General features: G+C 42.4%; 1 long non-coding RNA gene across 4 annotated transcripts in view; it reads right to left on the bottom strand.

Moving 5' to 3' along the window:
- LOC131492619 (uncharacterized) overlaps positions 1 to 12,774 on the bottom strand; it is a 109,658-nt gene that overhangs the window by 44,764 nt on the left and 52,120 nt on the right. Inside the window, exon 4 of one of the 4 annotated variants that reach the window (XR_009252184.1) lies at positions 1,211 to 1,294. The exons of the other annotated variants lie outside the window; for them this stretch is intronic. This is a non-coding gene — a long non-coding RNA (uncharacterized LOC131492619). The remainder of the gene's footprint in view (positions 1 to 1,210; positions 1,295 to 12,774) is intronic. 4 annotated transcript variants of the gene reach the window in all.

Here is a 12,774-nt window from a genome sequence, read left to right as displayed (position 1 = left end):
TGTACCATTTATTAAACAATCCATCTTTTCTGTGTTCATTTGAAAGGCCACTCTACGTTAAATCTTCATTGGATTACTTTGAGGTGGCAAAACTGCTCAAAACACTTATTAACAGAGAATACTGTTATGTAATTAGCATGTGGCTTTATAGTTCAACTTCCAGAATGTAAAAAATTAAGAGAAATGATAGTACCCAACACTATGAACAGTGTTTGTTGGTATTTTTGAAGTCAGAGGACTTGGAAAAAATTCTGACGTTGCTTTAATTTAGAGTAGAAGCTAGTTGCACTTGAGAACTTTATTTTCTCTTTGCATTTTTCCTCTGCCATTTGCAGATTTTCTAGAGGACTTAACATCTGGTGCTGAGAATCCTTAAGCCTGAGGAAGGAACTTTGCTGTGAGGAAGTTTTTCTAGGGATGTTAGATTGAGAAAGTGGGGATTGTGCATTAAAGATTTGCAGAGAGATACTTATTCTTAAGATTTTAAACTCTATCTACATAGCCCCTGTTTGGGTTGAATTATGTAACTCCCACCAAAAGAGAGAGAGAGAGTGAGTGAGTGAGAGAGAGAGAGAGAGAGAGAGAGAGAGAGAAATGTTTAAGTCCTAACTCCCAATATTCAGAATGTGACCTTATTTGGAAATAGGGCTGTTAAAGATGTAATCAGTTAAATTAAGATGAAGTCATACCACAAACAAATGGAAAGATACTCTGTGCTCATGGATTGGAATCATTAATATTGTTAAAATGTCTATACTACCCAAAGCAATCTACACATTTAATGCAATCCCTATCAAAATTTCCATGGCATTTTTCACAGAAATAGAACAAAAATCCCAAAATTTGTTTGGAACCACAAAAGACCCTAACTAGCCACAGCAGTCTTGAGAAAGAAGGAAAGCTAGAGGCATCATGCTTCTAGATTTTAAACTATATTGCAAAACTATAGTCATCAAAACAGTGCGGTATTGGCATAAAGCCAGACACACATAGGTCAATGAAACAGAATAGAGAGCCCAGAAGTAAACTCATGCATATGTAGTCAGTTAATTTACAACAAAGTACCCAACATATACAACGGGGAAAGGACAGTCTCTTCAAAAAATGCTGTTGGGAAACTGGACGGCCACATGCAGAAGAATGAAACTAGACTACCTTACACGACACACAGAAACTAACTCAAAATATATTAAAGACTTGAACATACGACCTGAAGCCATAAGACCCCCAGAGGAAAACACAGGTGGTAAAGCTCCTTGATGTCAATTTTGGCGATGATTTTTTGGATCTGACACTAAAAGCAGAGGAACAAAAGCAAAAATAAACAAGTGGAACTATATTAAACTAAAAAGCTTCTGCACAGCAAAGAAGACCACCAACAAAATGAGAAGGCAACAACCACATGGGAGAAAATATTTGCAAATCATATATCTGACAAGGGGTTAATTTATAAAATATATAAAGGATTCATACAATTCAATAGCAAAAAAAAAAAAAAAATCCCAAACAATCCAACTTAAAAATGGGCAGAGGATCTGAATAAACATTTTTTCCAAAGAAGACATACAGATGGCTAACACATACATGAAAAGGTGTTCGACTTCACTAATCATCAGGAAAATACAAATTGACACCACGATGATATATCACCTGGTACCTACTAGAATGACTATTATCAAAAGGACTAGAAATAACAAATATTGGTGAGGATGTGGAGAAAAGGGAACATTTGTGTCTTGCTGGTGGGAATGTAAATTGGTGCGGCCACTGTGGAATACAGTACAGAGGTTCCTCAGAAAAAGAAAAATAGAAATACTATATGATCCAGCAATTTATAACAGCTCAAGTATTGAAGCAAGCTAAGTGTCCACTGATGGGTGAATGGATAAAGAAGATGTGAAATGTGGAAAGGAAATGAATAAGGAAAATATTTACAGGTATATGTATATGTATATGTATATGTATATGTATATGTATGTATGATCTCACTTATATGTGAATCTGAAAAATAAAAAAACAAATAAACCTGAACTAACTGATACAGAACACAGACTGGTGGGTCACCAGAGGCAATGGAATGGGGGATGGGTGAAATGGGTGAAAGGGATCAAAAGGTATAACTTCCAGTTATAAAATAAATAAGTCACGGGGATGTAATCACCGTGCTGGTGATTATAGTTAATAAGACTGTATTGTATATTTGAAAGTTGCTGAGAAGGCAAATCTTAAGGGTTCTCATCATAAGGGGAAAAAAATTGTCACCATGTATGGTATGGATGTTAACCAGATCTGTCATGGTGATCGTTTCTCAGCATATTCAAATATTTGATCATGTTGTATACCTGAAACTAATATGATGTTATATGTCAATTCTGATGTTATATGTCAACAAAAAGGACGAGGTCATTCTGGAGAAGGGTGGGCTCTTAATTCAGTATGATTGATGTCCTTATATGAAGGCATCATGCAAAGACTGCCATGTGACAATAAAGGCAGAGACTGGAGTTGTGTAGCCACAAGTCAAGAAACACCTTCTTACACGTGTACTCTGTGTCAGTGTTGGCTAAGTGGCCAATGTGGGTTGTTGGCAAATTACCAGATGCTAAGAAGATAGGAAGGATTCCCCTACAGATTTCAGAGGGAACATGCGTCTGCTGACACCTTGAGTTCAGACTCCCAACCATCCAGTTTCAGGGACTTTATTACAGAAGCCCTAGGACACGAATATATCCCCCATGAAATTTAATGGCCTTGTGGTTTCTGACATCAAAATGCCCAGTGACTTCTTTGATCTGAATTTTGCCACATGTTGAACTCTCAGAGATGACAGAACTGAACACGAGAAGATACTTGCTAAACCCAGCCCCAGTGACTCCATGGAATCTAAGTAAATGTTAAGCGGACCCTTAAAGTCAGAGCTAGAACAGTGGTGAATAGCCCAGACGGTTAAAGCCAGGCGGCAGGACGTGGAGCCCTTTCCTGCCACTTATTAACATTGTGACCTTGAGCAAGTTATTTAACTTCTTGGGGCCTGTGCCCCCTTGGCTGTAAATAAAATATCTACCTCAAAGGCTTGTGAGGATAGGCTGAGCTACTCAATTGCCAAAGTGCTTATGACAACAGTACCGGGCACACAGTGGTCAAACAACAAATGTCATCATCAATGTTGTTGTTGTTATTAGTGTCCTCACTTATTTCAAGCATGCTGTGGAAGGCGGGGAGGCTTTGGATGATGGGCCACTGCACTGTTGCAATAGCTGGAGGCTCACAGTGAGGTCATCATTTTGCAGTTTGGCCACGTGACAAGACTGTGGCCATGGTTTGTACTCTAGGTCACCATGATGTCCACGTACAGGTGTCTGTGGACTGAACTGTGTCTCCTCCCCCGGTTCATATATTGAAGCCCTAACCTCCACTGTGACTGTACCTGGAGGTAAGGTCCTTGAGAGATAATTAAGGTTAAATGAGCTCAGAAGAGCAGGGCCCTAATCTGAGAGGACTTTGGCCTCATAAGAGGGAGAAATCTCTCACTTACTCTTCATTCTCTCTCTGTGTCTCTCTCCCTGTCTGCCTGTCTCTCTGCACCATGGGAGGACACAGGAAGAAGGCAGCCATCTGCAAGCCAGGAAGAAAGATCTCACCAGGAACCTACCACACTGGTACCCTGATCTGAGAATCCCAGCCTTCAAACTCTGAGGACAGAAGTGTCTGTTGTTTAAGCCCCCCGGTCTCTGGTATTTTGTGTGGCAGCCCACACAGATGCACACATTCAACACTTAAAGGGTTAAATATACACCCTTCTTGGGAGCGGGCCATGTGGTGCTCCCCTGCCCGGCTATCTCCGCCTTGCTACCCAAGCTCCAAATCTGGAGTGCTCCAGGGCCCTCTGCTTTGCTCTATTTCCAGCCTTTCCCTTGTCCTTTGACCTCGACCAGGCCCAGGGCTGGAGATACCACGGGGCACTGATGAGCCCAAGCCCTGTCCTCTCTTCCCTTTGCTGCGGGCTCATATGGCCAACTGCCTTCTTCACACCTCCACTCAGATAAACAATAGGCATTTCTTTTTTTTTTTTTTTTAATTTTTTTTTTAACGTTTATTTATTTTTGAGAGAGAGAGACAGAGCATGAACAGGGGAGAAGCAGAGAGAGAGGGAGACACAGAATCTGAAACAGGCTCCAGGCTCTGAGCTGTCAGCACAGAGCCTGACGTGGGGCTCGAACTCACGGACCGCGAGATCATGACCTGAGCCCAAGTCGGACGCTTAACCGACTGAGCCACCCAGGCGCCCCAACAATAGGCATTTCAAAATATTTAAAAGTCCAAAAACCTTGATTGAACGGCTCCCTCTTGCCAACCCTGCCTCATCCATGCTGACATCCCCACCCTAAAAGTCGTCCTCCGTTTCCATTTCCTTATTCCCTCTGCCCACGTCCAATCCAGCGGAACTAGACTGTTAATGCTCTCTCCATCGCCTGCTTTCACCGTCACCGTCACCACCCCAGGCTCAGCCACGATGATCTCTTGCCACAGTCCTCTAAACAGCCTCCCTGTGTGTCTATGATCTTTGACTCTGTCTTATTATCTTTTCTCCATCCAGTAGCCAGAGTTCTCTTTTCTAAATGTGATCTTCTACTAAAAATCATACATGCGCAGAGTTTAAGGAGGCAAAGTGATCAAGAAACAAGGTCACCAAAAACAAACAATCTCAAACCCAAAACCCCTCCCATAAACATTTTCCAGAGAAACCATTCTTAGTGCTTGAGCTCAGAGTTGTCTTATTTTGGGGGGTTAGGTTTATGAAGGTGTAATCGACATAGAGTAAAGCTCACCAATTAATTCACCTTTTATGGTTTACAATTCAGTGACTTGCGACAAATGTAGACAGTCCTGTAACCACCACAATCGAGGTATGGCATGTTTATTTCCTTTGCCCGCAAAGCTCTATTTTAAAACACAAACTGCATCACCTTAGCCCTTTTGGTAAAAGGCTGTCCGTCCGTGACTTTCCCCAAATCTGAATAGAACCCATCCTCCTTCTCCAAGCCCTCGAGGCCCTGCAGGGTTCACTTCTGCTTCCTTTTCGAACTACCGTAATAACAACTCCTCACTCAGCCCAGCCCCCGTGTGTGTCCACCCCACCTTAAGGTCACTCACCTTGCTGTTCCTTTTACCTAAACCGACCTTCCCCTGATGTTCCATGTCATGATCTCAGCTTTTCTGATCTTTTCCAAAGTGGCCTTCACCTCACCCCAAGTGAGGGCCAATCATTTTGTCCTACTTCTTTCCTATCACAGTTTGGAATGATTTTGTTATCTTGTCTCTCTGCTCATTCATGCCTTGGGCGACCAGAAATGCAAGCAAGAATGCAAGGCTGGGACTTTGGTCCTTCTCACGTAACACTATATCCCCCACAGCTCCCAGGATATTACCTGAGCACACAGAAGGTGCTTCCTATTAGACTGAACCATTTGGAATTGCTAACAGATGACCAGGTTTGACCTACAAAAATGGCAGCTTTAAATTGTTCGACACAATGAACATTTGCTGAATGAATTCATCAAGTGAAATCCTACATTGCTGCCACCAGGAGACTGTAGACAGTTACATTTGTGTGCGGTTAGTCTGCTCTTGCTGTGTTCACTTGATCACTTTTGATTGTAAATTGCCCCCAGAAGCACCACTGTAGTTTCCAAATGATAATTCTCCGTTATGAAAACATTCTTCTTTACTAAAACAGACAACACTAATAAACACAAAACTTAAAGGTAACACTTCTTTGAGAACATTCACGAAAAGAAATGGAACTTTTTGTGGTGCGTTTGATTGACACATATCTTAACACAATAAAATTCACCCATTTCGGCTGCACAGTTGCATGGGCTTTGACAAAGTCGAGTTACCCCCATGACACCCATGATGTAGAATTTTCCATCATGATAAAAAGTTCTTTCTTTTTAAAAAGTCGGTTCCCTAGTCCCCTTCCAGCCCCAGGCAACCAGCGATCCTGCTTTCTGTCATTATCGTCTTGCTTTTTCTAGAATTTGCCTTTCAAGAATTTACATAAATGGGATCCTATGTGACGTCTTCTGTGTCTGGCTTATTTCACTTAGCATAATACTTAAAATTTTTTTTTTTAATTTAAATTCCAGCTAGTTAACATACAGTGTAATATTAGTTTCAGGTGTACAAACAGTGATTCAACACTTCCATACATCACCCGGTGCTCATTACAGCAAATCAGCACCCCACCCCCTGCCCTCTGGTGACCATCGGTTTATTCTCCACAGTTAAGAGTTTGTTTCTTGGCTTACTTCTCGCTTTTTTCCCATTACGCTTGTTTGTTTTGTTTCTTAAATTCCACGGGAGTGAAATCCTGTGGTATTTGTCTTTCTCTGACTGATTCATTTCACTTAGCATAATACTCTCCTGCTCCATCCACATCGCCAGAAATAGCAAGATTTCATTCTTTTCATGGCCAAGTAATATTCCATTATATATATAATTTCTTCTTTATCCATTCATCAGTCAGTGGACACTTGGGCCATTTCCATAACTTGGCTATGGCAGATAATGCTGCTATAAACATCAGGGTGCACGTATCCCTTTGAATTAGTATTTTTGTATTTTGGGAGCAAATACCTAATAGTGCAATTACTGGATCATAAGGTAATTCTATTTTTAATTTTTTGAGGAGCCTCTATACTGCTTTCCAGAGTGGCTGCACCAGTCTGCATTCCTACCAACAGGGCACGACGGTTCCCCTTTCTCCGTATCCTTGCCAACACCCGTTGTCTCTTGAGTTGTTGATTTTAGCCACTCTGACAGGTGTGAGGTGATATCTCAGTGTGGTCTTGATCTGTATTTCCCTGATGAGTGATTTTGAACATCTTTTCATGGGTCTGTTGGCCATCTGTATGTCTTCTTTGGAGAAATGCCTACTCATGCCTTCTGTCCATTTCTTAATTGGATTATTCATTTTGGGGGGTATTGAGTTTGATAAGTTGTTTATATGTTTGGGATACTAACCTTCTATCAGATATGTCATTGAGCATAATACTTTTGAGAGTAATCCACTACTGTGTCAGTAGTTTATTCCTCTTATTTCTGGCTAATTTTTAACTTTCATACTTTTTGGTGGCAGCCATCTTGCGGATCATTCTCCGCTTCCCAGGAGGCAGGTGGTTTTCTTTTGAGGTGGTTTTGAGGCCACGGCACCGAGAGGCGGTGAGGCACAGTGAGAGAGCCACTGTATGCGGCAGGACCGCCCCCCCGACACACGTGCTGCCTGGGTTGCTCCCGTTAGGAGACCTTGAGCAAGCTGCTGGGCCCCTCACCTGTCTCCTCAGCAGCGATTAGGCTGATGAGACTACCGCCTCAGGGCTTCTGTGAGGGTCACATCAGTTAGTGTGTGAAAAGTCAGCAGAGTGTCTGGGACAGGGAAAGTGCCTGAAAAACGGTACCGCGGCTGGGCTTTGGGGGCTATAGAAGATCCTGTCTCTCCACCACGTCTCTAGCTTCCTTTTTCATTTTCTACGCAACCTTTTACCCAACTCAGCTTCTCAATCCCTAAACGACAAAGCAGTGGAAAGGGAAAAGACCTGGATGGAGGCTTCCGTTTGCTTCTTTGAGAATTGAGCTCTACGTTTCCCTCATTCGTATTCGGTTGACTCGAGAGGCCTCTTGCCTAAGTGACTCTGAACTTCTCTCGAATCTAACTGCTGACCTACATACAGTGCTTCAGGGGTAAGTAATGTAACGGCCCCCAGCATTTGGTCTTCAGCGATCAAGTTCGCAGTCAGGGCATCCCTTTGAGCAGACCAGCAAAGTGAACAGAGGTTCCATCACCGGGTCCTGCAACTGGATGCAAGAATAGGGGTGGCAGGACGCGGTGGTGGCACAATTGGTGTAGGGCTGGTGGCTTCTCTCGCATCGACTCAACTCCCCCCAGACTCCTCTGCCTGAACAGTGGAGGACATTAGAGACCATCTTGCCTCTCCTGTGTCCCTGGTGCCGGCTCCATCTTGCTGTATTCTCCATCCCGCTGACCACTCTCCCTCTGCCTCCTGAGCTGGCTTCTCGTCCCCTCTCCTACCTTAAACCACACCAAGGCTCAAGGCAACCAAAACCAATGCTTGCTTTTGTGCAGACCATTCCCAGATCTAACCCTGTGGTCCAGGCACCCCCACAAGATTTCATAGTTATTTACTACTATTTGATAAATATCCCACTAAAATTTTAATACCAAATGTCCTAAACTTGACCCATTACTTTCCCTGCACACCAGCTACGGTTCTGGCTCGGGCGCCTTCCTTCTGATATCCGAGAGAAGAAACAACAAAGGTCTATTTGGTGTAGAGAGACAGGTCCCAAAGGTGCGGTGAGAACTGTAAAAGCTGTGGATGGAACTGGAGGGTATTATGCTAAGTGAAATTAGTCAGAGAAAGACTAAAATCATATGACTTCACTCCTATGAGGACTTCAAGAGACAAAACAGATGAACATAAGGGAAGGGAAACAAAAATAATATAAAAACCGGGAGGGGGACACAACAGAAGAGACTCATAAATATGGAGAACAAACTGAGGGTTATGGGAGGGGTTGTGGGAAGAGGGATGGGCTAAATGGGGAAGGGGCAGTAAGGAATCTACTCCTGAAATCATTATTGCCCTAGATGCTAACTAACTTGGATGTAAATTTTAAAAAAGAAAAAAGAAAACTAAAAAAAAAAACAAAAAACTGGAAAAGCAGGGGGCCAAGACTCTCCAGGAGCTGAAGCATCGGTCCCCTGGCTCAAGCCTCTTTTATTTTTGTAAATTGTCTAACAAGAGCAAGCACACACGACATAGTATTTGGCATCTGCACAGTCATCCACCTGCATTCCATACCGGGTCACAACTACATCCGGCGCCAGATGAAACATTCTTACCCCCAGGCCTGGCGCCCGTACGAAGTCCTGGAGAGAACGAGCAGTCCCGATGGCCTTCCATCCTGGGGATGAAACTGCTTTCAGTTTCTTGCTGCTCCGTCCCTTTCCTTCAGGACATCCTTACGGTGCCTCCAGCTTCCTGTTCTCCAACGATTTGGCATTCTTATTTCCATTCAAGGAAGCAGACTATCACCAGGTTTGCCGTTCATTCTTTTGGACTCTCTCTCGAGTCCCTCTCCTCTCTCTCCTCACTGTCACCATCATCATGCTGGCTAATATTTCCTGAGTCTCTCTTGCCCAGATGACGATGGGTGCACCAACCACCTTGCTTAATCCAAACAGCCACTGTATGTGCAAGTTGCTATTATCCTATTTCACAGACGGCCCAGGTCTAATTGCTGTTGTGCAAGCTCTTTCTAGGATGTCCTCTCTCCGTATCCTTCTGGAATCTCACCCTTCCTCTGAAGTACTCAGGGAGCCCTATGTTGCTTTTTAAATTTTTATTATTTTTTTTTAATTATTATTTTTTAATGAAATTTATTGTCAAACTGGTCTCCATACAACACCCAGTGCTCATCCCAACAGGTGCCCTCCTCAATGCCCATCACCCACTTTCCCCTCCCTCCAACCCCCCATCAACCCTCAGTCTATACTCAGTTTTTAAGAGTCTCTTATGGTGTGGCTCCCTCCCTCTCTTTTTTTTTCCTTCCCCTCCCCCATGGTCTTCTGTTAAGTTTCTCAGGATCCATATAAGAGTGAAAACATATGGTATCTGTCTTTCTCTGTATGACTTATTTCACTTAGCATAACACTCCCCAGTTTAATTTTTATTTTAATGTTTATTTATTTTTGAGAGAGAGAGACAGAGAGAGACAGAATGTGAGTGGGAGAGGGGCAGAGAGAGAGGGAGACACAGAATCTGAAACAGGCTCCAGGCTCCTAGCTGTCAGCACAGAGCCTGACGCGGGGCTTGAACTCACAAACCCTGAGATCATGACTTAAGTTGAAGTCAGATGCTTAACCAAGTCAACGCTTAACCAACTAAGCCACCCAGGGACCGCACCCTATGTTGCTTTGTGAAGCCTCTTCCAGCTTCACTGTCTCACACAGGTTTCTGTTTTATTTTTTTAATTTTTAAATTTTTTAAATTTTATTTTAGAGAAATAAAATTATTTATTATCCACACTGAGTATGGAGCCCGACTGGGGGCTCAATCCCACAACCCTGATCGTGACCTGAGTGAAATCAAGGGTCAGACACTCAACCAACTGGGCCACCCAGGCGCCCCTGGTCTCCCTTTTCACTAAATGTCCATCACACTGTGTACCAGTGCCCCAAAGCTAGGACAAAATTGTTCTTGGGTGATCAATTTATTAAAATCATTAAAAGTTAATTTTTCTCTCATTATGAGAAGGATACATGCTCTTAATAGTCAATTTAAAAGGTAGGAAACAATTATCACTATCTAGACTGCTTTCTGTGTTACGCATACCTTTTTTTCTGCCCGTGTTTATCTTGTGTTTGTGATCTGCTACTATAAAATATGTATTGCCATGTTTGTCACCAACATCATCTGAAATTACTGAATAATAATGTACCATCAAGTGAACTTACACATTTTCTGTATGACTGGATTAAGGGAGAATAGAGTGCATGAAGTAAAATGAGTTATCTGACACGGAACAGGCAATAAAAAGACGATCACATAGTACATCAACTGATTTATGTCTTGTTAAAGGCTTTAAGTGGAAGGAAGTCTGTTCTTTTTACTTCCCAGATTACTTAGTACAGTACTATGCTCATACAAAATGCTCAATCATTTTGAGGGAAATAGCTTTTTTTCCCCTCACCATGAAATATGGTATGCTTACTGCAAAACCTCCAGAAAATAAAGAGGAACATACTGAAGGCAATCTCAGTCCTCAGAAAGAGGCACTTTAAACACTGTCAGCGCTTTTCTTTGAATCTAGATTTTCTGTTTTCTACGTGCATGCAAGCAAGCACACACACAAAGCCAAACACCTACGGAAACAAATCCCAGACGCTCAGAATTGTCCCCGACGCTGTATGAAATGTGGCACGACAGCTCCCTCCACAATGGAAAAGCTCTTTTGCTGGGACAGAAAGGCAGTATGCGATAGGGTCAGGCTCTCCAACATAAGAAACTTGGTAAATATGTTCAGCGTGAGAAAACAAAAACAGAAGGCCTTCCGTCCTAGCGAATTAAGGCTCAAAATAAACTCATTTATCCTAGAACTAGAGGCGAAGCAAGTTTGAGGGTGAGGGGCAAATTGGGGCATCAGCCCTTAAGTTTTCCACATTTTTTAAAATGTTTACTCATTTTTGAGAGAGAGAGAGAGAGAGACGGAGAAAGGGAGAGAGAGACAGAGTGTGAGTGGGGGAGGGGCAGAGAGCAAGGGAGACACAGAATCTGAAACAGGCTCCAGGCTCCGAGTTGTCAGCACAGCACCCAGCGTGGGGCTCGAACTCACAGACCACGAGATCATGAGCCAAAGTCGGATGCTTAACTGACAGAGCCACCCAGGCACCCCTTAAATTTTTCACATTCTTGGGCTCCCAGCAGAACCTTTGGGCGTCCGCAGGTGGCGTACTGCACACTGAGTGCGGTTTAGAGCGAGAACAGGAAGTGAGCGCCGGAGGGGGAACCAGGTACATCCGGTCTCTCCCCTAACTAACTGCCATGAGTGACACTCCTAGTCACTCTCTGTAAGACAGACGGTTGCTATTAATAATGGGCAGAGCATTTTTATTTCACATATTACTTTCTTTTCATATGGATCTTGAAAAAGTCACAGATAAAAGCTACATTCATTTCCTAATACTTAACAATAGCTAGTTAGAGAAGCCTAATATCCTCCCACATTTTTGTCTTGCTCCAGTCTTATGATTTCCCAAAATAGATATATTATTGGAAGAAAAAGAGTTCACGGGCAAAATGTCACACTTTCCTTGATTCAGCTAATAATATTTCTGCTTTTGCTTAGGATAAGATTGATTTTCCCAGTCTACTAATAAACCATGTGATAGCAAAATGCCTTTAGTATTTTTTATGCTAGGAAATGGCTTTGACATTTTAAAGAATTGGGAAGCTATTTCAGATAGGTCATCATCGTGTGCATAAAGATTAATTTATTCATATGAAATGTTCAATAATGAGAAAAGGCTGATTTAAATAAAACCATTTCACAGTTATTTTTTTGGTTCCAGACATTGATTTCTTGTAAGAAATAAAGTGCCTGTGTACATGAAGCAAAGCTAAAACAACAGTAAACATATATTGATTGGGTCTAGCCAAGTAAGCAGCATCTTTGGTTTTATAGACAGCATTAACTCATCATTAACTGTGTTTAAATGCTTATAATGAAGCCTTGATCCCAACAAACCAGAGTCCAGGGCCGGATGGCTTTCCAGGGGAATTCTACCCAACATTTAAAGAAGAGTTAACACCTATTCTTTTGAAGCTGTTCCAAAAATGGAAATGGAAGGAGAACTTCCAAACTCATTCTACGAGGCCGGCATTACCTTGATTCCAAAACCAAACAAAGACCCCACTAAAAAAGGAGGACTAAAGACCAGTTTCCCTGATGAACATGGATGCAAAATTCTCAACAAGATATAGCCAACCGGATCCAACACTATGTTAAAATAATTCCACCACGATCAAGTGGAATTTATTCCTGGGATGCAGGGTTGGTTCAGTATCTGCAAATTCAATCAACGTGATATACCACGTTAATAAAAGAAAGAATAAAATCCATGTGATCCTCTCAATAGATGCAGAAAAAGCATTTGACAAAATACAGCATCCTTTCTTGATAAAAAACCTC

This window comes from Neofelis nebulosa, chromosome 13, assembly GCF_028018385.1.
Source record: "Neofelis nebulosa isolate mNeoNeb1 chromosome 13, mNeoNeb1.pri, whole genome shotgun sequence".
Classification (NCBI taxonomy): Eukaryota; Metazoa; Chordata; class Mammalia; order Carnivora; family Felidae; genus Neofelis; species Neofelis nebulosa.
The sequence above is the reverse complement of the archived record's forward strand: the minus strand, read 5'-3'. Positions and strand labels throughout refer to the sequence as shown.